We start from the raw sequence: 25290 nt of genomic DNA, 5'->3' as shown, positions 1-25290 counted from the left end.
TGCACTCTCCTCAACAAAACTGTGAAACACTTTCTTGTCCCACAAATCTCAACAAACAAAAAGAAGAGAATGATGAAGGAAAAAACAAGAAGGAAGAAAGAAGAGAAAGGAAGGAGGGAGGAGAGAGGGAGTACAGAGAACATGGAAGCACACTAGAGGGAGCCATGCTCAGAGCACAATGGAGGCCCCAGGCTGGTTTCTAAGACCTCCAGGTGGGGCACAGGAAGGTTGCATTCCTCTGAAGCCAGAAACCTCAAGGAACCATAGCTTTCCATCATCAAGTTATTCCAGGCTGGCTTAGAGGTCTGGGGAGGACATTCAGGCGCTCTGAAATACAGCGATAATCAAGAGAAAGAGGGAGTCTTAAATTGAGGATGGAGAGCAATATACTCAGGTTAATGGAAGCACTAGCAATATTAAATGAAATTGCTCTACCACTTCTTCATAAGACGACACTGGGGAGCCTGCTCTTTGCATAAGCAGGGAGGGTCCTGGGATTTAGTGGGAGGGCGGAGGAGTTGGGGAGTCAGTCATGCAGCAACCATTACAGTTCATGGGAGCCCGGCTCACAACCCCTCGGCGCACCTGCTGCATATTTACTCAGGCCCACGTAGGAGCCAGGCAAATTTGGGCAGGATTTCAAGGGAGCCTGGAGCCAGGGGAGCCTGCTTTAGTCCAATTAAATGAAGCAGTATCAGGTGGAAAGTAATTCTGAGTATTCACCATTATAGGGAGTTTTGTGTTTAAGCCCCTCTGTGGACCTTCTTTTAATGAAGAACTAAACTGCGGGGTCTGGGGGTGGGCAGAAAGAACTGCTCCAACTCGCAGAGCTGAATCTGGCTCCCAAGAAGACAGACAAGGGCCTGCAGAATCTCCTAAGGGTGGCGTCTTGCAACCCCCCTGGCCCTTCCACCCGGGCCCTGGGACGCCTCTGTGGGTATGGCATTTCTGCTCTGTAAAGATGATGGGAGACCTCACGAGGCCCTGGGGGTACAAAGAACCTGTATCCGAATGATCACAGGTGGATCCAGTGCACTGAAATCTTTGGGGGATCTTCTCTCTGCTTCCTGCCTGCTTGCCTTCCTTCCTTCCCCTGTGTTGGTCTTCTGAGGTAGCAGAAGCTGAAAGAGTGAAGATGAGATACTAGGGTTGCAGGGAATCAAGAGTCTTATGTAACAGTGTTAGAGAAAAGCAAGTCCACTGGGGTAGGTAATGAACAGAAGAGGAGGGTATGATTCATGAGTTCAAACAGCACAGAGAGGATGTCGATTGGAGAAATCCCTCTATCAGTAGATGTTTACGGAAGACTCGAAGTGAACCAAACACTGTGCTGTATGAAGAGGGCCAGGCCGAGGACTGGGACCATTCAGAGAAGCACAAAATGGGGTGGGAGGCCTTCAAGCGACTCTTGATGGCAGTGCCCTGAAGATACTAGTCAGGTCAAGGAGACAAAGCATACGTACGTGAAATGAAACAACCAGGCATAATCTGACACCGCCAACAACACAGACCCTTATCTTAGACCCCAATTCCTCCTTGCCCAAGCAGCCCTCTGGCCATATTTGAGCGAGCTGCCCTGCTTGCCACCCTCGTGACTGTCCAGCAGTGGTAGTGAGAGCGTAGCAAGAGCTGAACCCTCTAGGGACAGGTGTGGTATTGGCCAGCCTTTTCTCTTCAACATGCACCAGTGAGTCTAAGAAATACCAGTGATAAAAATGGTCTTCCCCTCTACCCCTCGCAAAATCTTTTGCTGGTCTAAGGCAAAGAATTGCTGCAGTCACCGTTGAGTTTTGATTATATGTTTATATTCTGTGTATGATACATAAACACACACATACATTAGCACATTTTCATTGCTTATCATTGAATAAATACTGTATTTTATGTGGGAGCTAATTCAGAAATCCTCAGCCATCCAAGTAGACACACATTCATGCTCCTTTTGGGAGTGAATTCTTGCAAGTAGTGAATCCTTTGAGTTCACACTGTGTACAGGTGACGTCTTCAGCTCCTGTGATAAAACATATGCCTGCACTTCAACACTAGATGAAAAACATCAGTCTCGGTACGAGATTGTAAGGATAGAACAATGAAGGGTGGGTCCAATCGATTGTTATTTTCTATGACCTCTTAGAATTTCTGTTTTAAAAATCCAAGACAGTGAAGCAGGGGTGCAGACTGTGAGGTAGTGTATTTTTGTTTAATATGTTGTAAATTCTAGTGCATGCCTGAAATATTTTGCTGACTTTGAGTATCTTTAAAACTGAGATTTCTTCCTTTGAAATTGCTAATTTCTAGTCTTAAAACTAAATAGCAAAGAGAGATAACTGTTATTGAATACGACAACTGATACCTAAAAATAAATGTCGAGGCACAGAGGAGGGGTTCCTAACTAATGCCCCTGCTCCTCATGCCCAATACACCAGGGATGCCACTGCTTTCCAGAGATTCCAGAACTTGTCCTGAAAGGATTAGGGCCTCGACTCGTTACCTAGATGTTGCTTGGGTTGGTAGCGTTACCTTGTTCTCATACCAAGGCAATTCGGGTCCTTCCCTGATCCTATTCTATCTCTACCTTTCTTCTTCCTGTTCCCAGACATGCTCCACTCTGAACACCTTTCTGGTTCCCTTCTCCCACATTCTCACAAAAAGAATTTGGGAAAACAGTTGACTATCCCCGACCCCCACCTTTAAACCTGCTACTTGTTTTACCCTATTTCTGTTTACAGATTTCTTTCTGGCTCTGCCTTCGTTCTGTGATATCTACAAAGGAAGCCAACCCAGGGAAAAGTGCCCTTGGAAAGAATACGGATCAGTAGATTTGAAGGAGTAGCCCTCCCCATGCCCCAATTAGAAAACTGATCAGAACAATTGCTTAAGAAGTCCACTTATTAAAGGACTGAAAAATATGAATCATGATCAGGGGATTTATCAGAAATATTAAAAGAAGACATATGGGACCGATTTCCAAAATAGGAAAGCATTATTTCCCTGGAAATAATCCAGGGAAAACATACAACTGGGAATTTCAACATTTTGCAAGAAAATGGAGCAAATCTTACGAGAGAAAGGCTCGGTGAGCAATACAACAGGACTTTGAGAAGCTAATGTAGCATGTTTGTGAAAAACTGAACTTGCCAAATAAATTGGGTATCTTCTAACATTTTAGCTTCGGGATTAGCAAAGGAGGTAGCTTCAGGGCAGTTGACTTTTATCTTTGTTTTTGTGATGGATTTGATTTGAAAACTAGACATTGATTTTCAATAATGGGAATGGGAAAGTGACCAAAAGACCCATAAGTGGGTGACACTGCGTCTGACCTGGATAGGAAGTTTCTAGCAAAGTGTCAAAAGGATCTCTCTCTGGCCCAGCTTGTCTCACTGATGCTCTGGAAAGGCAATCAAGTATTCTATCACGGGATGGAGGGGGCCAGGTTTCAGAGCAGCCCATGTGATAGAGACCAGGGAAGATTAGCAGGATCTGCCATCAACAGAACCCATGCTCTGCACGCCTAGGCAGCCCAGAGTGCGAACTCGATCAGCACTCACATGGGGAAGTAGGTGCAGGCTGAAGAAGCAACAGCTCGGAGCCCAGCTGGCAGGGTGCCACCCTTTCAGGCACCGACAAAGAGTGTGTTCAGAAGAGACTCCCAGGACAGAAGAGGCTGGCAAAAAGCTGGAGATTGTTAAAGCAGGCAAAGGGAAACCTCCGGATAACACAAGTGCCTTCATATATCTACAGGGCTCATCTGCGGAAGAGGGGCTGTTATGAACCCATAACAGCCATTCATATACCGAAATCCAAGTTCCCTATTACCTGGGAATATGACCTTATCTGGAAATGGTGCTGTTGAGATGTTATTAGCTATGATGAGCTGAAGAAGGGTGGACCTTCTTATCTCCAATACGACCCACCAAAGTCCTTATAACACAAATTTTGGAGACAGGCATGCACACAGGTAGAGAACACCAGGTGACTGTGAAGGCAAAGATTTATAAGCCAAGGGACGCCAGTGATTGCCAGTGAATCACTAAAAGCTTAGAGGAAGGGATGGAACTGATTCTCTCTCCCAGCTTCAAAAGGAATCCATGCTGCTGACACTTGGATTTCAGACTTCTTGTCTCCAGAACAGTGAGATATAAATTTCTGGGGCGCCTGAGTGGTTCAGTGGTTGAGCGTCTGTCTTCGGCTCAGAGCATGATCCCAGGATCCAGGATCAAGTCCCACATCGGGCTCCTTGCAGGAAGCCTGCTTCTCCCTCTGCCTAGGTCTCTGCCTCTCTCTCTGTGTGGCTTTCATGAATAAATAAATAAAACTCTAAAAAAAAAAAAAAAAAAAAAAAGAGATATAAATTTCTGTTATTTACACCACTCCATTTGTGGCAACCCCAGGAAACTAACACAGGGGCTGAAGTCATTCAGGGACAGACGTGACTCTTGCTGGCAAGCGGCTCAGCATATCAGGTGGGCAGACTCAACAAAAGGCCCTGGAAGGCAGACCTTTGTGACAATTGAGATTGCCCAAGAGTGGCTGAGGTGCCTTTTGGGGGAGTGAGCTTTCTGGCACTGAGGATGTTTTAAGTGGAGATTGGATGACCACTTGCTTGGGCTATTGTAGGGCCAATTCCTGCCTTGGAAGCAAGGTGGGGATAGGCCATCTCCAAGGTCTTCTCCAATTATAAACCTCTAACTCTAACTCTAGAAGTATTCAATAACAACAGAAAATTAACTTATGAGTTAAAAGTGGGAATTATTCTGTCCTGAAAAAGGACAGATTCTAAAGAATCATAAAATAAGAATAGAACCAATAAAGGGGCACTTGGGTAGCACAGTCAGTTAAGCATCTGACTATCGGTTTTAGCTCAGGTGGTGATCTTGGGGACGTGATATCGAGCCTCAGGTGCTCTGTGCTCAGGGTAGAGTCTGCTTGAGATTCTCTCTCTCCCTCTGCCTCTGCCCCTCCTGCTTCTAACCTCTTTCTCTCTCTCTCTAAAATAAATAAATCTTAAAAAAATAGAGCCAGTAAAATATAAATGCAGAAACTAACAAGGGAGATATTTCAAGATATTTTCAGTGGGCAGGAAGTACATGAATAATGATGATGCAGAAAATAAAGGGACATCGAGTCATATTAAAGACATGCTTATATGATGTGGCTGCAGACCAAGGTGGTTTAATATGAGCATTACCTTTACGGGGTAGAAGCATGGAGTTTCAAGTCATTTAGGTTCCTGCCCCGTCACTCAAGAGCTTTGTGGCCTTGGTCTGTTGCTTAGCTTCTCTGAGCAAGAGCTTCCTCATCTGCAGAGTGGGAGAGTATCACCTGCTTCCAGTGTCAGAAGGATGACATGAGATAATGAACGAAAAGTGTGGGGTGCACAGTAAGAACGCAATAAAGGATGGCTTTCTTATTATGAAATTATTGCCCCCTGTGCCAAAAGAGAAGGCTGATTACACACACACACACACACACACACACACACAGAACGATGACAGAAATAAAAGTTTTTGTGTATTTTTTTAAAGATTTATTTATTTTGAGGGATCCCTGGGTGGCGCAGCGGTTTGGCACCTGCCTTTGGCCCAGGGCGCGATCCTGGAGACCCGGGATCGAATCCCACATCGGGCTCCCGGTGCATGGAGCCTGCTTCTCCCTCTGCCTGTGTCTCTGCCTCTCTCTCTCTCTGTGACTATCATAAATAAATAAAAATTAAAAAAAATTTAAAAAAAGATTTATTTATTTTGAGAGAGAGAGAGGGAGAAAGCATGAGTGGGGGGAGGGGCAGAGAGAGAGAATCACAAGCAGACTCCCCACTGAGCGTGGAGCCCAATGTGGGGCTTGATCCCAGGACCCTGATATCATGGGTCGAAATCAAAAGTTGGATGCTTAACCACCTGAGCCACCCAGGCACCCCCAGAAACCAAAGTTTGAAAGGAAGAACTTTTTGTTAGATTTCATGACCTAACTATTGATCTTCTCTATGAAATGTGAAAATTACCCTTACTAACATTAAATCTAAACTCAATCACTGGGAATCGTGGTATGCTACCTCATTCCATGTACTCTTGAGTGGAATGGTAGGCATGTTGTTGTGGGTGACCGGCTCGTCTGAAAGCACAGAGGACTGGCCAGGGTTGGAGACACTGGTCTGTTGTGTGGCCTTGGGTGTGTCAAATGGAGCTAGCCTCACCTACCTTGTCGGTTCAGTGGGATGACCAGACGAGGCCAGGCTTGGGAAAAGCGTCAGGTAGAGGGCAGGATCAATGGGTCGCATGTCAGCATCACTCCCACCGGGCCTTGGGAGGATGACAATAGGCGCTTACTCTGCCTCCAGCTCTAAGTGGCTGAATGCCAGGGGAAGTGAGTGTCTCTTGGTCCTGATAGGGCCAGCCAAAATGAGGAGCAATGTGTGAAATCAAGGGAGGTGAGACTCTCGGGACAGGAAAAGCTTCTGTTCGGCAGGATCTCTTAGATAATGAGGCGGTCTCTAGGAAGAGGAGGAAGCGGCCCTCCTCGGGTACTGATGCTGAAACAGGCCGCCGCCCTGCCTGCCGGAGGGGGAGCGAGTCCGAGCTGCAACCCCTCCCGCTCTCCACGGCTTCTCCTTCCTATTTCAACTTCAGGCTTTTCCCAAGGACGTTTCTGGATCTGAATTGCTCCTTCACTCGGGCTCGATCCATTGCTGGTATTAGGATCCGCTGAGGTGTGTCGGATCTGGGGACAGGCAAATCGTAAAAAGCACCCCCTGGCTGTCTCCTTGGCCCAGCCGCCCGCCTCCCTGTCACCCACCGGGTGCAGCAGGCCCTGGCAGCCCACTGACTCCTGCGCCCAGTGCCAGCCTCCTCATTAGGCATGCTCTGGAGCTGTCTGGTGTCAGAGCTGGCCGATGCATCAGAATGCAGGGCATGCCTCAGGCTCCTGGGAAGCTGCACATTCCGCATGAAATATGAAGGCAACAGCCCGCCCAGGGGAGACCCAGGGTGAATTCAGTGGAAGAGCGGCAAAGGTGGCTGGCGGGGGAGGGGAGGTTCTGCGGGATCAGGGAGAAGACGTGGGCACCCATTACGTATTTTAAAGGCACCCTTTGGGGAGGGGGAGGTGCAGGAAGGGAAGTACATGGTTTATGTATCCTCTCGGCTGTTCCTGACGTACACTGCCCACCCCCCCTACATCCTTTCTGCATATGCTCACGGTATATCTGTGATTATGGTGATGTGCCCTTTTGAGATAGGCAGGCGGCTCCCTCTCCTGCTCTGCTCATCACCGATTCTTGAGTTTCTCTTTGGGGACAACCTGAAATCATAAGAGCAGTCCATGTGGATTTCAGAGTACCTGACAGTAAAGAAGCATAATAAAAGTAATGATTGTCCAGCAGGCCCTGGGGATGCTTGTCGCACACCACCTTGGGCCTGCAGAGGTTAAGCGTGCTTAGCAAGTTGTGGCCTCAGCTGGCTGAAAGGCCCCCTATAAAAGCCTGTGCTCACCTTTCTCCCAAACCCCTCAGCTTCCAGCCAAGGCTCCCGCTGGAGTTCTAGGCAACCAGTCTGAGATGAGGTGAAACCAGTTCTTCCCCACGTTCAGTACAAACAGCTTGCCACGCGTCTTGGACGCCTTATAATGCAATGCACTTGGATATCTCCCTTAGAACACTTACCCGGTGTAGCATGCTCAGTTTGCACGCAGGTCCCTGCCCTGGATAGTCTATCCATGAAGCAGAGATGCTGCACTACTTGTTATTGTATATCTGGGGATAGGCCTGGGTAGGTATTCGATAAGTACTATACTAGATAAGCTATATTTGGTGAGATTTCCCTCCTATCCCATCACACATCTGAGTTATCAAGGAACACAAATCTACTGCTCTCTCCAAATACAGAAAATTTGAGTAGGTGTTTATTCTCCTGTAACTTAAAACCACAGTGCCCATTATAGTGCAGAGAGGGTACAGAATTGATTCCATATCATACCATTGATTATAGGATTATAGAACATCCCACCTTCTTTCGATCAAGAAGAAATATATATATATATTTCTATATATATATAGATTTCTATATATATACACATACATATGGATTTACCTGTGCCTATATATACATATATGTGAGTGTGTTTTCCCCTTAAAAATAATTTCTTGGGTTTGTAAGGTCTCCATGGGTTTCTCAGGAGTAACTGACAATTCAGTAGGAGCTCCAGAGTTCTTATCTCTAGAAACTTCCCAAAACCAGGAGGAGAAGGGCAGATGCCAAGAGCTGCAGGGTTAGTCCCACTCTCTGCTGCATCCCTGGGAGCTAGAACAGTACCTACCCAGAGTGAATCCTTCACAAACATTTCGGTCAACCACCACAAAGGGAGGATGGCACCTTCTTCTCTAGCCAGTGGCAGGTTCGGGGCTGAGTCTTCCCTGGCTTTGACTTACAGATGCTGAGAGAGTTTCTCTCTGCTGGGTTGCTAAACCAGGAGCAGGAAGTTAGTCACAAAGAGGAGAGAATTCGGCTATCTGACAAAATGAGGAGATGGAGAGAAAGAGAGAGAGAGAGAGAGAGAGAAGGAAGGAGAGAGAGAGAAAGAACAAGCTAGCTCTCAGGCCCAGCTGAGAACCTAACCCAGAATGCCTTAGTTATATGACCCAGTGAATTCCTTGTTAATTTATTTGCTTCAGGTAATATTAGAAGAGGGTTTCTGGCACCTAAAACCAAAAGCAATCTGACTGACACACTTGTTCATATCATCTCTATCTTCTTTCAAAGCTATTCATGTACGCCAGGTTAGCAGCCGACTCTACATTTTTCACATGTGGATCTTTGAAATGTCTATTTTCATAATAGCACTCCTCTCGTCTATCACTTTTGCTCATTTTAAGCCACACACTCAGGGCAGCTGTATCTTTCCCATACGAAGAATCTAGACAGAGGGAATTCTTCAAATTTGCTGGACTGAACAGTTCCTACTGGTGACAGATCCTTGGGTCCCTAGAACACACAGGGCCCTGTTGACTTCTCACCCTAACTCCACAGCGGGACTCGTGGCTCAGCTCTGCTGGGACAGCACTCAACAGTTTGTATCTGGTCTCCCAGGGATTTGTCTCCCGAGGTAGATAAGAAATGGGCAGCTTTTTTTCTTTCTTTCTTTCTTTCTTTCTTTCTTTCTTTCTTTCTTTCTTTCTTTCAAGATTTTATTTATTTATTCACGAGAGATACAGAGAGGCAGAGACACAGGCAGAGGGAGAAGCAGGCTCGATCCTGCTATGTGGGACTCGATCCCAGGACCCCAGGACCACAGAGATGGGCAATTTTCAGAGAACAGAGAAGGGAAGAAAGATGCTCCGTGGACATCCGCAGTGTGGCGAACATCGTCCGTGGCACCGGCCATCCCCGTGGGACACATAACTTCCCCGTCGGCAGCCGCAGACACAGAATCAGCTTGCCCACGGGCTGAGCTGTCAGGTGACGGAGCAGGTCCATCTGATCCGGGCGTCTACATTTTTCTTCCTTCCATGATGTTGCCTCTGGGGCCACGTTTTGATTCCCTTGGTACAGTCCTGACCACTCAGCACCACGCCGGCCACGCTGTAAGTCCAACGATGACAGTGCAGCATTTACTACCATTTCCTACTAACCTAATGAGAAGGGAATGTTAGACCACCCCCTCCATGGTGTGAGAGAAGGGCTTGACATGGGGGTGCATGGAAACAAGAGAAGCTCAGAGTCTAATTTCCTCCCTCCGCGGCCCACCCAGCCTCTGGGATTCAGAGCGCGGCCCGGGGAAGGCATCCCGTTCCCGAGCAGGCAGCAGTGCCTCTGGCTGGGTGTCAGCCACTGACCCACCTCGTTTCTGTTCTGCAGGTGCTGGAAGGGGGTGCAGCCATCCCCAGCCCCCAGCAGGGAAGGGTGGGAAGCCTTGCACTGTGCATGGACGAGTGTGCGTGCGTGTGTATGTGTGGTCCTTGGAGTGAGGGCCGGGCGGGGGCCAATCTGCAAAACAACATTAAGAAACCGAAACATTTTCCACTGAGAAACAGAATTACTGCCCGTGGAATTCTTACCCAGCCCGAGAAGTGAGGGCAGCCCCTCCTTTTCATTAGTTAAACAAAGAAGGTTATTTTTCAAATGAAAACTTTCAGTGTGGAAAACAATCTAATTCCCGGAGCTTTTCAAGAAGTGAGATTCTCAGTGCTCGAATAAACACGTCCATGTGGACAGGCAGCTGCAAAGGGTGGTGCAGGTACCTGATGAAATGAAGCGGCAGGCCTGGCCAGTGGGGAACCCAGGACTCAGCTTCAGGCTTCTTGAAACAATCCCAGGTAGGAAGGGCAACAGAGGAAAGGACCCATGGCCTCAGATTCGACCGTTGCACTAGGGGGGGTAGAAAAAGCTGAAAATAAAAACATTTTCTGTATGTTCACTAAACGATCCTCTTTCCGCCTCCAAGTCAATGAGCTCCCTCTGGTTGGAAAATCATCTGCAAACTCAAGCCTTGCCTGGTTCAATGGGGTGTGTTCAGCTTTATTGAACTCCTAGCCTTCAGTTTTCTTTCAAGCACAAACTGGCTTCCACTCATAGACCGTTGGTGTAACATCATGACTTTCTCTTGAGGTGCTCTCTTTGTGGAAGCTCCTGAGTACTTGCATTTGTTTTAGGGCAGGTGAGAATACAGAAGCAGGCTGCCAGGGTTCAAACTCTAGCTGCATCGCTCAACAGCAGAGTGTGTGAGTTCTCTGGGCCTCAGCTTGCCATCTGCAAAGGGGGACGGTTGATGGTGCCTATGCCGTGGAGTTAGCAGGAAGATTAGGTGGGAACATGCTTACTGGGTGCCTCAGCACAGTTTCTGGAAAAAGAATTGCTCACTAAAATTCTGGCCATTCTTAGGAAGTTAAAGGGACATGGCATATGATCACAGGTCTCAGCTTTTTAAATTAACAAATATCGTTCTTTGAGGTTTCTACTTTTCCCATCTCACTTGAGGAGAGCGTGTTGTTTAAAAAAATATAAGCAGGCACAAAATAGCCGCTCTTCAGATCGGAGCTTCCTTCTCAAATCAGCCCGTGAACGTTTTGGGGAGCGTTCTATTTAACTTGGCTGGCCCCTGGTTTTGCCGTGAGTAATATGTTGGGCTTCATTTCAAACTCCACACAGCCAAGATCACTGGATACTTGAGCTTCCCTAAGCTGAGTTGATACAGCTGCTCTGCCCCTGGTCACTGGTGAGTTATCCCTGTGGATTCCAAGAGGTCTTAACACGGACAGTTCAAGGTGCAGGGGTCAACCGAGATGCTCAGGGACCAGGGTTCCCACGGAGAAGGTGCCTAAGTGAGACAAGACCCAAGACACCTGGGGAGACTACCGGGGACTGAGAGAAAGGCTGGAACAGGAGGATGACCAGAAATGGCTCATTGAGGGTGGATGAGAGTAGAGCTGCATGGAGCATCCTTGCTTGTATGAAGGGGTCACCAGAGGTGAGAAGAAACCAATTGGATATGAAGTTGCCCCCATGATAAAAGAAGGGAGCAAACACTCCCTACACCGGAGTTCTGAGACCAGTTAGAGCAAATAATGGATACTTGCTTTAAATGTATTGAGTGGGGCTTTCTTTTAAACGCACTCTTCATATCAAATGGAACTGAATACACTAAATTTTAAAATTTAGACTTTTTTTTTCTCCAGGAACATAGCTTTGGCATGAGACAAGGTTTGCCCATGGCCACTTGAGAACACGCTCTGTGAGACAACAATGCTGATGGACAAATAGGGCAGAGTGTTAATTTTGAGGCCAGTCTAACCTCAGCAACAGGAGGGCTGGTAAACAGATTGAAGGAGCTAATGACTATTTAGTGCTTTCTTCCCAGGCTCACAAATGTCTCTTTGGCTTCTGGAGTAGCAACACCCTTACCTTAAAAGGTCTGGATTGATGATCTGGGCCTAATAAAAGCCCCTTTCCAAGTCTGTAGGGAAACCCAAGCATTTCAAAAGTGAAAGATAATGACAATATTCTAGAAGCAATATGATTATGAGTCCCCATTATAAATGTTAAAATGATAATTACAATTAATCAGACTAGCCTTCATAGTCTCTCAACCTGATAACTTAACACTGGTAGATTCATCTTCCCCATGTGCTTTTGAAGAAAAATGCGTCAAACTACAAATTTCCCCCTTCAACTTCTATCTCCTGAAGATAGGCATGTTATGGGAACCAGGTTTGGGCAATATATGAAGATGGGGAGTTGTGATGCACTGCAAATTCTAGAACTTCGGAGTCTATGGGACCCCTGAATGAGGCACTCACGCTGCTCGCTTGATTACTTCCATATTGACTGTCACAATCCATTTATGGTCGGGCATGCAACCTATGGTGAGGCATTCCCTGGCTCCTCCCTGCCATCTCAGTCAGGCTCTTTCTTTTATTCTGTCTCCTAAACTCTTCTTCTTTTGCCCCAAGCAATACTCATGGTTCTAAATTATTTTTTATATTTATTTGATGTTTAGCTTTATTGCTAGGAAGCCTAATAGGAGAAGGATCATGCATCTTTTGTTCGCTGCCATAAGATGGTCCTTGGCAAATGGAGCCATTAAATAACCATCGAATGAGATGAGAGTTGCCTGGAAAATCATACCCATTAGAATGACACTCTCTCTTCTCCCCTCATTGACACTAAATATTCATGGTCTCCTTAAATACCACAAAGGTCCACAGTGATTTTACACATGCCATGTATAGGGGCTTTCTCAGTCCTTGCCACTCACCTGGTCTGTGTAAGCTCATACCATCAACTTTCCCAGACTGGTAACCCTGCTTCTTGCCCTCCATGGCTCCACGCTCCACTCTCTCCTGTGCTATTGGCTCCTTTCTCTCTTACTTCTTAAAGGGAGTTGCTAGTCAATAGTCCTGGACTCAGCTTGGTCATCTCCTTGAGCTCCCTCCCTTGACTTCAGTCTCTAACTTTATGCTGATACCTCTGAAGTCTAATTCCTAATCCCTGAAATGCTCTTTCTCTTGCCTTTTTTTTTTTTCTGGACACACCACCATCCTCCCAATCACCATGCTGGAAAACTTGGAGTCTTTTCTCAGCATTGTTCCTTGTGTCTACCAAATATTCAGGATAGCAAAATATCACAAATTTCCACTGTCTTCTCATTGTCTATGACTCAAGTCTCCTGTTAGTCTCAACCCTCTCATCTTTCAGGCTTCCCACTTCCCCTGATTCTCTGCTGTACTTTATCCAAATGACTATTTCCAAGAATCCCTATTGCCAACAGTGTCTTTTCTTCTCTTTACACTTGCCCAAATTCTCCTTCTTCCTTCAAGGCTTAGCTCAAAGACTTCAAAGTCTTCAAAGTCAAGAGACTTTGGTCTCTTTTGGGCTTTTCAACCATAATTTCTCTTCCTTTAAAACATTTACTATATACCTTTAAGCTGACATTACTTTAATTCTTCATTGTTTAATGAGTTTCTATGTATTTGTCTATCTCCTTTATTTTTTTTTTAATTTTTATTTATTCATGATAGGCACACAGTGAGAGAGAGAGAGGCAGAGACACAGGCAGAGGGAGAAGCAGGCTCCATGCACCAGGAGCCTGACGTGGGATTTGATCCCGGATCTCCAGGATCGCGCCCTGGGCCAAAGGCAGGCGCCAAACCGCTGCGCCACCCAGGGATCCCTGTCTATCTCCTTTAGAGAAAGACTAGTAAATAAATCCCTGAACTAGATAAAGTAGATAAAAAGAGAGTTTTCATAGGTTACCAATACATACCATATAGACATTAAAAATATTAAGAAAATATCATGAATAATTTTATATTAATGAGTTTTAAAATGTAGGTGAAATGAACAAATTCCTAGAAAATGCTAAAAGACTGATATGAGAAGAAATGGATAATTCTAATATTCATCTACTTATTAAAGAAATTAAATTCATAATTTAAAATTCCCCACAAGGAAATGTTAAGGCCCAGATGGTTTGAGTGGAAAATTCTTTCAAACATCTGAGGAAAATATGAGTGTTACACAAACCCTTCCAGGGGATAGAAAAAAGAGGAAACACTTTTCTACTCATTTTATGAGGCCAGCATAACCTTGATACTGAAACTTGTCAAGGACTTTATAGGAGAAGAATATAGATATGAAATTCCTAAGCGAAATATTAGCAAAGAGATGTATTAAAACAATCAAATATCATGAGAAAACAGAGTTTATTCCAGAAATGCAAGGTTGGTTTAACACTTAAAAAATAAGCAAATAAAAAAAAATTAAGCAATATAATTCACCACAGTTACAGAATAAAGAAAAAAATACTATGACCATCTTAATAGGTGAATAAAAAAACATTTGATACAACTTAGTACTTGTTTATGATTAAAAAGATAATTCTCATCAAATTAGAACTAGAAGAGAACTTCTTAATGTGTATAGATATGTCTAATAAACCTATACTTAATTGACTTCTCCCTGAGATCAGGAACAAGAAAGGATATTCATTCTCACCTTTTCTATCCATCGTTGTAATGAGGTTCTAGCTAGAGTAATTAGATAAGAAAAAGACATTTTTATTTTATTTTTTTAGATTTTTATTTTTATTTATTTATTCATGAAAGACACATACAGAGAGAGAGGGAGAGAGAGAGGCAGAGACACAGGCAGAGGGAGAAGCAGGCTCCTCGTGGGGAGCCGGATCTGGGACTCGATCTTGGGACTCCAGGACCACACCCTGAGCCGAAGGCAGATGCTCAACCCCTGAGCCAACCAGGCGTCCCAGAAAAAGAAATTTAAAAACTTAAGTATTGGAAAATACATAAGCCTGGACATGATTATGTATATAGGATCAATAGGTGAATTATTATAGTGAGTAATTAGATTTAACTAGACTAATGAATATAAGGTTGATACAGAAACAAACCAATTACATTTTTGTATACTTACAATAGATATTAGAAAAAATATTTTAAAGTTGACACCATTTACAATAGCATTTAAAAAATCAAGTCCCTTTATGGGAATAAATTTAGCAAAATATGCACCTGACTTATGGGTAAAAAATGCAGAACATTACAGACAATAGTTTTGGAAGATTTAAATAAATGAACGGATATATCATGTATATTGGATTTGAACATTCAGTCTTGTAAAATCATTAGTACTCTCTAAATTGGTCTATTGCCTCAGTGCAAAATCAGTCAAAATCCCAGCAGATTTTTTTTCTGCCCTCCCTTTCTTCCTTTCTTCCTTCTTTCTTTCCTTTCTTCTTCCTTTTTTTTTTGTGAAAGGTAATAAGCTAATTCTAAAATTTACATGGAAATTCAAAGATTAAAAATTTTCAAGACAGGGGCATCTGGGTGGCTCAGTCACTTAAGTGTCCAACTCTTGATTCTGGCACAGATCATGGTCTCAGGGTTGTGGGATTGAGCCCCACTTTGGACTCCACACTGAATGTGGGTCCTGCTTAGGATTCTCTCTCTCTATCCTTCTCCCTCTGCCCTTCCCTGATGCTCTCTCTCTCTCTTTAAAAAAACTCCACCTACCCACCCCCCAACACACACACACACACAAAGCAGTCAAGATAAAGTTAAAGAAGAAGAAGAAGTTGGAAGGACTTGCACTACGGGATATCAAAACTTATTATAAAGCAACAGTAATCAAGACTGTGTGAAATTGGTGTAAATAGAGATAAATAGGCCGATGGAACAGAGTTGAGAACCTAAAAACAGAGTTGCAGTAAGTCACATGCTTTATAGCAAAGATGTTATTATAATGCGATGTGTGAAGAATCATCTCTTAAATAAATGGTTTAGTTAATTGGATTTCCAGAAGACAAAAAAAAAAACTACTTTTACCCCTGTCTCATACCATACACAAAAGTCAATTACAGATGAATCATAGACTTAAGTGTAGAGTTTAAACAATAAAGCTTCTGTAATGTAACACACGAGAATATCTTCATCACCTTGGTGTAGATAAATTTAAATGACCTAAGATTCATTAGCCATAAGACAAAAGATTGACAAATTGATCTTATTAAAATTAAGAACTTTTTTTATGGAAAAAGAAAAGAAAAGAAAATATACCCACACCATTAAGAGAACTGAAAGGCAAGTCATAGAATGGGAGAAGATATTTCCAAAAATATATCAAAGGACTCGTATCCAGAATATGTAAAAATTTCTTGTACTAAAACAACAAAAACAAGACATATGGTTCATTAAAAATGGAAGCAATAGTTGAAAAGCCATTTCACACCAAAGACACCTAAACTGGTAACAAATTTACGAAAAGGTGCAAAATTAGACATACAAAATTAAAATCACAATTCAATTTTAACCACTTCTCCACTAAATGTGTAAAATTTAAGGTAAATTGACAATGCTGAGTATTGGTGCAAAAGTGAAGCAATAGGAACTGTCACATACTGTTAGCAGGACTACAACCAGACCCAACTGCTTGGAAAGGCTCTCTTTTACCGCCTTGCTACAGCTAAATATATGCATACCCTGTGACCCAACCATTCTCCTAGATCTATCCCCACAGAAATGTACATATAAGGGTCTTAAAAGACATGCACAAGAATGTTTGGAGCAGCACTGTCTTCTACCAGCCAAAGGCTGGACACAACACACATGTCTATCAACAGTTGAATGGTATAAATTATGGTTTATTCATACAACGGAATACCATATATCAGTGAGAATGAACGGACATGAACAGAAATCATAATGTTGGATGAAAGAAGAAATAAAAAAAGGCTTCTTTAAAATACGGTGTGACTCTTTGTGACCTTCAAACATGAGCACAGTTCATCTGTGCCAATGGATATCCGAAAGGAGGTCACTAACAGAGAGTGAGAGTAAAGATGGTAGCTTTGGGAGTAACGGAAACATTCGACGGCCACAGCTGAATGGTGGTCACGTGGGTGTGTTCACTCTGAGAAATTCATCAAGCTGCACACTGATGACAGGTAAAGTTATACTTCAAGTTTACAAAACTTATGAAAGCAACGATAGCAAAATGCTGGGCCCAAAGGCCTGTGTAGATTCATTTGATTCCTCGCATTTACCTTCTGCGGGTTGCTTTACGTTTCTGTACTTCTAGCACCATCTCCACTCCTAGTTACCATTGCTTCTGCCTGTCGACATGGTTTTATCACTTCCTCTATTCCGCCCTTTGCTTTCAATCTCAATTTGATATATCAATCTTGATCCTTCCTTTAGGTGGTTTGCCCCTAGAGCTGATCTCTCATCCTCGACTTCTGTTGGTATTTCACGAATATGCCCCATGTCGACTTAGTTCTATCTCCTATGAATTTTGTTAATGGCCTTGGTCTCAATTTTTTGTTGAAACTTTCACTGCTTCCCCATTTCATTTTTTCCAGTTTTTGCCTGATGATTTTTGTGCTCTTCTTTATTTATGATTTCAAAATTACTATAACATCATTTGCTTGGTCTCTATTTTCCTCCCCAAACCCACACCTTTATAAGAAGCCTTCTTCTCTACCTTTCTGTCCAGTGGAGTTGGGGTGGGGAGGAGGAGTAGGAGAGGGCAGGGAAAGTTCTTTCTCATCCTGTCCCTTCCAGCTCTGACAGTAAAGGGCCAGGTGATCTGACATGCAAGTGGAGAGGGCAGAAAAGAAGATTTGAACATGATAACGAAAACAAGTGTTTCCCAGGTGCCCAGAGTGGTTTAACAGATTACTTTGCTCACAGATTTAGCAAAGAAACCATCTGACCCGAGTCCACTTATGGAACTATTGGCTTTGCCTTTATTTTGTTCTTTTTCAGAATAAATCCCCTCATTTGGAGCCACTGAAGAAACGAGGGAGTGTTTGTGGGTTTTTTTTTTTTTTTTAATCCAGATGAAGGTTTTGGCCAGGAACTTTTCAAACACTGGAATAAATTTTTAATTTGGACTTTGATATCCAGACAAACCCAGCTCATGTTCTCTTGGGTCTCCTTCCCAAAGACCAGACTTCAAACACACCCGGCTCACTATCTTAGCAGAGGCAGCAGAGAAGCACCACGCCGGCTTGGCAGCCGCAGTCGACAGAAACCCAGCACATCCAGCCCGTCTGGGCCAGACCGCCGTTTGCTACCTCACCCTGGAAACCAATGCATCCTCTTCTCTGGAACCTGGAACAAAGTTCCTCGGAGGAGAATGAGCGAGCAGGTCGTCTACCAGGGTGGGAAATGCTGGGACGTTGGCCCTTCCACCAGGAGGGCTGCACCTGGAGCACTCTCAATAATGTAGAGCTCACATCTTGAAGGGAAACCCACAAATAAATGTTATTTCATTTGGCTTTATTATTTGCTTCTTATTCTTTTGGTTTGCCAGTTAGAGTGTGGACTGGGGGAGAAATAGATGTGTTTCTTACAGATGAGACCCCAGAGAATCTTTGCTTTAACTCTTAGTTTAACTTTCTGAAAATTGACAAAACAGAAAACGGTAAGAAGAAGAAGAAGAAGAAGAAGAAGAAGAAGAAGAAGAAGAAGAAAAACCCTGATATTCTCTGACAACTATAAAAGAAGCTCATTTCCTTTTGGAGACCTAGATCAACGACTATAAGTCATTGGAACTTAATACCCAGAGTCCCTTGGAAAAGTGACCACCCTGGGGCCCTTACCATCATTTCCTGTTAATTGTCACCTGAAATAACCAGTTGTGCAAATGGCATGGGGGCCTGGAGCAAAGGAATGTAGTTTGGGGGAACAGCTAGCTCACTCATGTCCCATAACAAAATACAAATGATTTAACAGCAATGCTGACAGGGTTCTCAGAATAAATCATTTCCATTCCCACCACCGCAAATCACTTGCTGTGATTGCCTTGAGACAGATTTGAGGAGCTGGCTATTGGTCACCCAGGCTCTGGGACAATTTCCCCTAGTTACCTGTGAGGATAAATTACAGTTCTGACCTAATTTACTGCTCTTTCCATTTGGCCAAGGGGCAAGTACTCTCTGTACATTGGGAAGTCTAGAAGCTAGAGGTGATCAGAATAATTATGAAGTTTTTCCTGGAACTCCCTTCTCCCCATTCAGCAGCATCAGCTCCTGAAATGCAAGGGGTGTGGTGGGGTGGGGAGGCTCACTTGTGGAGCTCTTGCTAGGTCAGCCCGATTTTTCTACCAAACCAAGTGCCTGGCCAGACCCAACCATACCCTTCAGTATATTCGCCCCACCTTCTTCCGATCTCCCTGTCATCCCATTGCAATGAACAAAGTTTGGAACCTCTCTTACTTTTTGGAGAGGCCAACTTCCTATTTGCACTTTGACCAGTTCAGAGGTACCACATTGTACCAGAGCCACATTGTCCTCTGGGCTTCAGCACTTTGGCCATGTCTGTGTATTAGTTTGTCTGTCTGCTGTGGGCTGAGAACACCAGAGAAGAGGGACCTGTTGCATTGCTTCTTTGTATCCCCATGACGTGCCAGAGCGTGCATGGGATGAATAGCTGAGGAAGAAGAGAGGAATGGACTATGAGAAGATGTCTTGGCTAAGTGGTCCAGTTTTCTGGATTTGGCTGTAAAACAATAAAATGCACAGAAACAGAAGTTCTAGGGAAGTTTCCTGGGAAGTCTTTATTCTGAGCTTGAAAATCTGATCCGAATGCCACCACAGTGTTTGGAGGATCGGTATGGCTGGGAAGCCTTCCCTGAGACCTGCCAATAGTATGTCTTTTCTTTATCTTGATATCCAGAGTTTTAGCCCTGACTCTTGTTATTCTATGCTGGAGTGACCTCCCTGGACAGACCGTGTGTCCTGACTCGCCATGGCCCCTTCACGATCATTCCATTATGGCCACATAATCATTCCCCATGGGAGAGCTGCCATTCTTGCATTCAAGACTCCGGCACTCACTTCCAGGCCCCATCTGGCATTCGAAGCCCCACGCAAATCTCCAGAATTCCTGAGGATCCACAGGCTAATCTGTTGTCACATTTCAGTTGGTCATACCTTGAGTCTTCCAATGCTTCTCTACCAACCAGAATTCAGCTGTTATTTCATAACCCAGTTAAAGTATTGTTCCAGGAAAGCTTCCTAAGGGAACATAGCTCAGTTTATCTTTCTGGACTTTGCATCCCCTCCTTGCTTGAGTGCCCCATCTGTACCACATCTTTATACTCCCCCGCTTCCTCATTCATCCCTTCTGCCAATGTATACTTAGTGAGACCTCCTGGGTGCTAAGCTCACACATTCCAAGTAGCACAGCAGATTCAAATCTAGGTCTAAACCACCGGAGAGTACAGTTCTCCATCATCACACCGCCCCTTGCTCTCACATTCACTCCCTATCTTAGTGAAGAGAGATGTGGCATTGGCCATCAGAGCAAGAGTCATGCCAGTTGGGCAACAGCCACTGGGGCCCCTCTCTTCAGTAGTTTCCAAGCAGTACTTTCTAAATCAAATAGCTATGCTGGCCCAGGAGATGCCCTTTTTGGAGCATAAGACAGCCGCCTGGCTTCAGAAAGGGACCCAAATGGGGATAGAAAAAGTATATTGTTCCTCCTACCCCAGCCAGCACTGTCTCACACACCGAAGTAGAGAAACTCAAACTGGTGTGTGTTTGTCTGTTGCTGGGTGAGGGAAGGAAGGGAAGGGGGATGGAGACAGTGGTGACAGGAGAAGGCCATGGGCCAAGGCATGGTGGCCAGATCAAGAGAAGGATCTGGATTTGGACACAGGGGCCATGCCCTCTTTCCCTTCTATAGAGGTGTCGGCCTGATTCGGAGCTGGCAGGGCCTGCAGGGAAGGAATCTTTGGACGCTGGCCCGAGGTTTTGAGTTCACTCATAGTGGGCGACAAAAACGAGATGGTTATTTGTTTTATGGTAATGATCTCCATGAGGCCCCAAACGGCAGGGCTGCAGTCGGCACGCCACACGGCAGGCCTTCCTCTGGGTGCGAGAGGATTTCCTTGGTTTGGTGGGATTCATTTGTTTTTTAAACGAGGCTGTTTATTTTCTCTTCTTTTTAATGCTATGATTTTTTTTTCAGACTCACAAGGAGGATACATAATGTACAGCCGAATCTGCAAGCTCCTATTTTGTCAGCTGCTTGTGTTGATTAAAACTTCAATAAAGATCCTGTGATAAAACAGAGCTATGTTCAAAGGATCTTGTTATGTTTTTAAAAGGCTGAGCTTGGCAAAAAAGATGTAGAGTGTAGGTCTGCTACCTTGGTTTTCTCTCCCTTTCCCAGGTTAGAAGGGGAGCAGGCTCGGGGAGAAATGCACAGTAGTTTCTGGTATCTGTGGGATAGTGAGCGTATATTTAACCAAATCCCAAATCATAAGCAAGGTCCACTTTAAATGACATGGAAACTGTTTATCAAACTGGTGTTAAACGTGTGACCCAACCGCCCTCTCCCCCGCTAGGTCTGACTGACAGCCTCTTTCTGCCAGAGGCCTCAGCCTAACGCAGTGGGAGAGGAGGAGAGTCACGGGCAGAGTGAGGTCACGGGATCGAGGAACTCCACACCCAGTGATTCACCCCATTCGCCCAGGGTGATCAATTCCAGCAAGATTCCGCAGAACTGCCAGGAACACATTGCTTTCAAGACCGGGGAATCACTCAAAGATCCCGAGGGACTGTGTCCTCGGTGCCCACCTGCTCCCCACCGCCCCCACCCCCAGACGGGCCCATTCCTGGCAGCCACTGAAGCCTCTCAACTCTCATTCGGAAAGGGCCCGAGAAATGGCTGTGTGCGAACATCAGGCTAGCCAAAGTCGCTGACTTTATGCAAAGCAGGCAAGTGCAGTCAAAACACTTACAGCAATCAATTCGAGTTGTTGGGTAAAGTTTTTTCCATGTCCCATACATTATTGAACAGTTAATTTCGTCTTTGTGCCTGCAAGACATTCCAGCTCTCAGATGACAGCTTTATCCATTAAGGAGCGCGCGGTGACAGCCGTACAGTGAGAGCTTTGCCAGCCCTGCCTGCCGGGAGGCGAGCCTGCATCACCACCGAGAAATCCTGGGACACATCAACATCTTAATCAATATGCGAGAGTCAATTACCGGGGAAGCGAGGGCTTAAGCAGGAGCTGATGATGAGGTTCACGTGCAAATGGGCTTGATCAATACGCAGCTGAATCTCACACGTGGATTCACATCAGTCCTCCCCCAGCACCCAGACACCCCCCTCCCGCCCCCGTAGGCCAGCCAGGCCCTCTCCCTACATTGTTCCCAGCCCGCCAATCACCTGCTTTACTGGAGCATCTTTGACTCCCTTCCCTGATGGATATGTTGGGAACCGGGGAAGAGGGGTTGAGGAGAACAACCAAAGCCAAATTCTGCTGATGGACATACAAACCCTTACTGTTGACTACTCCAAGAGTTGCAAGTTCTTCTATAGGCACATTCCAAGGCGCATTTGAACCCAGCTGGTCTAGAAGAAAAGGGAGCCCTGCTAGGACCCATCCTTTAGGCCTTCATCCTCTCTCACCTGGACAACTGTAGTCATTTCGCAGCTGGTCTCAGAGGTCCTCATGCATACTCCTCCGCTCTCTCCTTCACGGTTGTCAGGGTGGCTGGATCATGTCACACTGGCCCTCAAAAACCTTCAGTGGCTGTCTGGGTAATAAAACCCCGACTCCATTGAGTGTTTCCAAGACTCCCCCGATATGAGCCCCATTCTTGAGTCACATGATATTACTCAACCTTGCTTCCTTAAACACTAACATGTTCTTTTATACTTTCATGCATGGCCTTACCCTTTTCCGTCTACGTCATCTCTTAAAACTTTTGAAACCTTCTCTGATTTCCCTAATCAGAAGCTAATGACCCCACCACGATTGGTTTGAGGTCCTTGTGCTAAGATTCTAGTTGGGTGTTTGCATATTTGTTTTTTGCATGAGATCATCTGCTCCATGAGAACAGTAACCATGATGTTTCACATGAAAGCCAGGTAAAGGCAGTCCTCTTGTCCTCCAGCTTCTGCCTCTTTTCAAGCACTTCTTACTGTTGGTCCACACCAGCCTGGCTGCAGAATTCAGCCCCTACTGGAGTTCCCCCCCAAAAGAATCCATCTGCATAAGTACCTTGGTGAGCAGCATAGATCTTAGCAGCATAAATCTGGGAGGAGTATACAGGACCTCTATGGCAGACAACTTAAATCCCCATGGATATTTCTGATCTCTGCAGTCCCTCCTCAGCAGCCACTGGCTTCCCTCTCATCCCTCCTCCAGGCAGCAGCCGCACCTCCCCGCCCGCCACCCCCAACTGGAGCAGATTCTTCAGCTTCTAGTTCCTATCTCAAGTTACCACCATACTTACTGTACCATGCCACTCTCTCTTACAAATTTCTAAGAGAATCAAATGTTGTGACATTGCAACTAGTTATCTGTGCCTTCTTCCATCCCTTCCCAACTTTTTTCCTCAGGACCTGGAGAGTCTGATGGAAACCAGATATGAAAAGGCTGGGGGCCTGCAAGTGGGTCCCCTGACTTGGCGGGGAGGACAGAGAGATGAAATTCTAGGTTCAGAAGACCTACAAAAGAGGCACCCATGGGGGTGTTTCCATTTGGGTGGGGACTTTCCGGATCTTAGGAGAGGGGTACTGTTGCCTCTGAGAGCCAGGAAGAAATCTAGTGGGGTACAGAAGAAAACAGGCCATGCCAGGGGGCCAGGTCTTATGTGGAGGCTTAACAGGGAAGAAAGGAAGGACAAGGGGAAGAAGGATGTCTGCATTTGGCCCCCATACTGAGGATCCAGAAAGCTGAGAGAATTCTCCTAAGAAGAATCCTGATATTTCCTTCAGAATCCAGAAACTTACAAGGATCTTCTGGACACTGTATGTCCATCCTTTTTCCCCCTCAATTAAGTAAGTTCTATGCCCCACATGGGAATTGAGCTTTGACCCCAAGATCAAGAGTCACATGGTCTACAACTGAACCAGCTGGGCGCCCCTGTGCATCCTTCTTGTGTGGGGACCAGGGTGAAATTCCATCCCCAGGAGGGCAGGGCCTCTCTTCCTGAGGATTACTTCCTGCAGATCAGGGAAGCAGTGGGGAGGCATGTGGGCAGGGTGTGGGAGCAGGGAAAGTGGGTTAAGAATTGGAGGCAACCGACAGTTATTATACACCTACCCTACAAAAGGCCTTTTCACAAATGCTCTTATTTAATTTAATCTCCACTGTAGCCCAATGAAATATGCATCATTAGGACCATTTCAGAAGTATGAAAACAGAAACCAGAAAGGAGAATAGGTAAAGGAGCTTGACTAAGATCACATGGCTTGCCAATTGGGGAGTTAGAGTTCCACCTGGGGTCTAAAAGCACATGCCAAATGGAGTAAGGTCAGCTCCTTTTCTGTGGGGCCCAGCGAACATGACCCTAGAAGGATCCACATTCAGGTTGCCGCGTTGGTTACACTTGAGCATGAGATGGATGTGGGCCCATTTGATGACCAGTGTGCTAAGGCACTCTGTGTCTCCCGACTAGACTGCAAGTTCGTCGAGGCTGGAAACACCTCAGTCGACAACTGCAACCATATCAACACACTAACCTTTGCTAAATAACTATATACCAGGTGCTGTGTCAAAGATTTTACATGCATTCTTATTAACTCTGCCCAGTCACCCCGAAAGCTTAGGATTCTAATTCTCATTTTATAGATGAGGAAACTAGCACAGAGAAGTTAACTATCTTTCCCAAATTCACACAGCTAAAAAGTGGAGAAGATTCAAATCCAGGTCTACCTGACTTTAGTCCTTGATCTCTTTGAACTCTTGTCTAGAGTAAAAGTCTGAGGACTAAAGAAATAAGGTCTTTAAAAAAAAAGATTTTATTTATTTATTCATGAGAGACAGAGAGAGAGAGAGAGAGACAGAGACAGAGACACAGGTAGAGGGAGAAGCAGGCTCCATGCAGGGGGCCCGATGTGGGACTCGATCCCGGGACTCTAGGATCACTCCCTGGGCCGAAGGCAGGCAGGCACTAAACCACCAAGCCACCCAGGGATCCCCAAGAAATAAGGTCTTAATGGAGTTTAGCCTTTAGGAGGTGTATAAGGTCACTGTGTAGGCACAGTGACATTTAAATAAATATTATACATAGAATAACCCTCACCTTCATTTCATCCAAGATCAGTCTGTTGTTTGTCCCCCTCTGCTTTGGGCAAACACTTAAAGAGGATCTACTCTGTGCCAGGCACTGGGACACAGGTGCATTAATGGTGAGGGATGTGCAGGAAGGTGGGATGGGGTACTTTTCGAGGTCAGTGAATAATTATGTTTGGAACACCAAAGCCAGGATGAAGAATTTGAACTTGATTTTCTAGGGCAGCCTTTTCTCCATTAACATGCTATGGCT

General features: G+C 45.1%; 2 long non-coding RNA genes across 2 annotated transcripts in view; one reads left to right on the top strand and one right to left on the bottom strand.

Moving 5' to 3' along the window:
• Positions 1-18283, top strand: part of LOC140641481 (uncharacterized) — a 29816-nt gene extending 11533 nt beyond the window's left edge. The window contains exon 3 of the long non-coding RNA XR_012038010.1: positions 17765-18283. This is a non-coding gene — a long non-coding RNA (uncharacterized lncRNA). The remainder of the gene's footprint in view (positions 1-17764) is intronic.
• LOC140641480 (uncharacterized) lies at positions 5189-25285 on the bottom strand. Its single transcript, XR_012038008.1, has 5 exons — positions 25048-25285; positions 22424-22551; positions 7192-7293; positions 6195-6714; positions 5189-5322 (listed from the first exon to the last, which is right to left on the bottom strand). It is a non-coding gene; the product is annotated as an uncharacterized lncRNA (long non-coding RNA).
• Positions 25286-25290: the final 5 nt, after the last annotated feature.

This window comes from Canis lupus, chromosome 10, assembly GCF_048164855.1.
Source record: "Canis lupus baileyi chromosome 10, mCanLup2.hap1, whole genome shotgun sequence".
Taxonomy (NCBI): domain Eukaryota; kingdom Metazoa; phylum Chordata; class Mammalia; order Carnivora; family Canidae; genus Canis; species Canis lupus.
The sequence above is the reverse complement of the archived record's forward strand: the minus strand, read 5'-3'. Positions and strand labels throughout refer to the sequence as shown.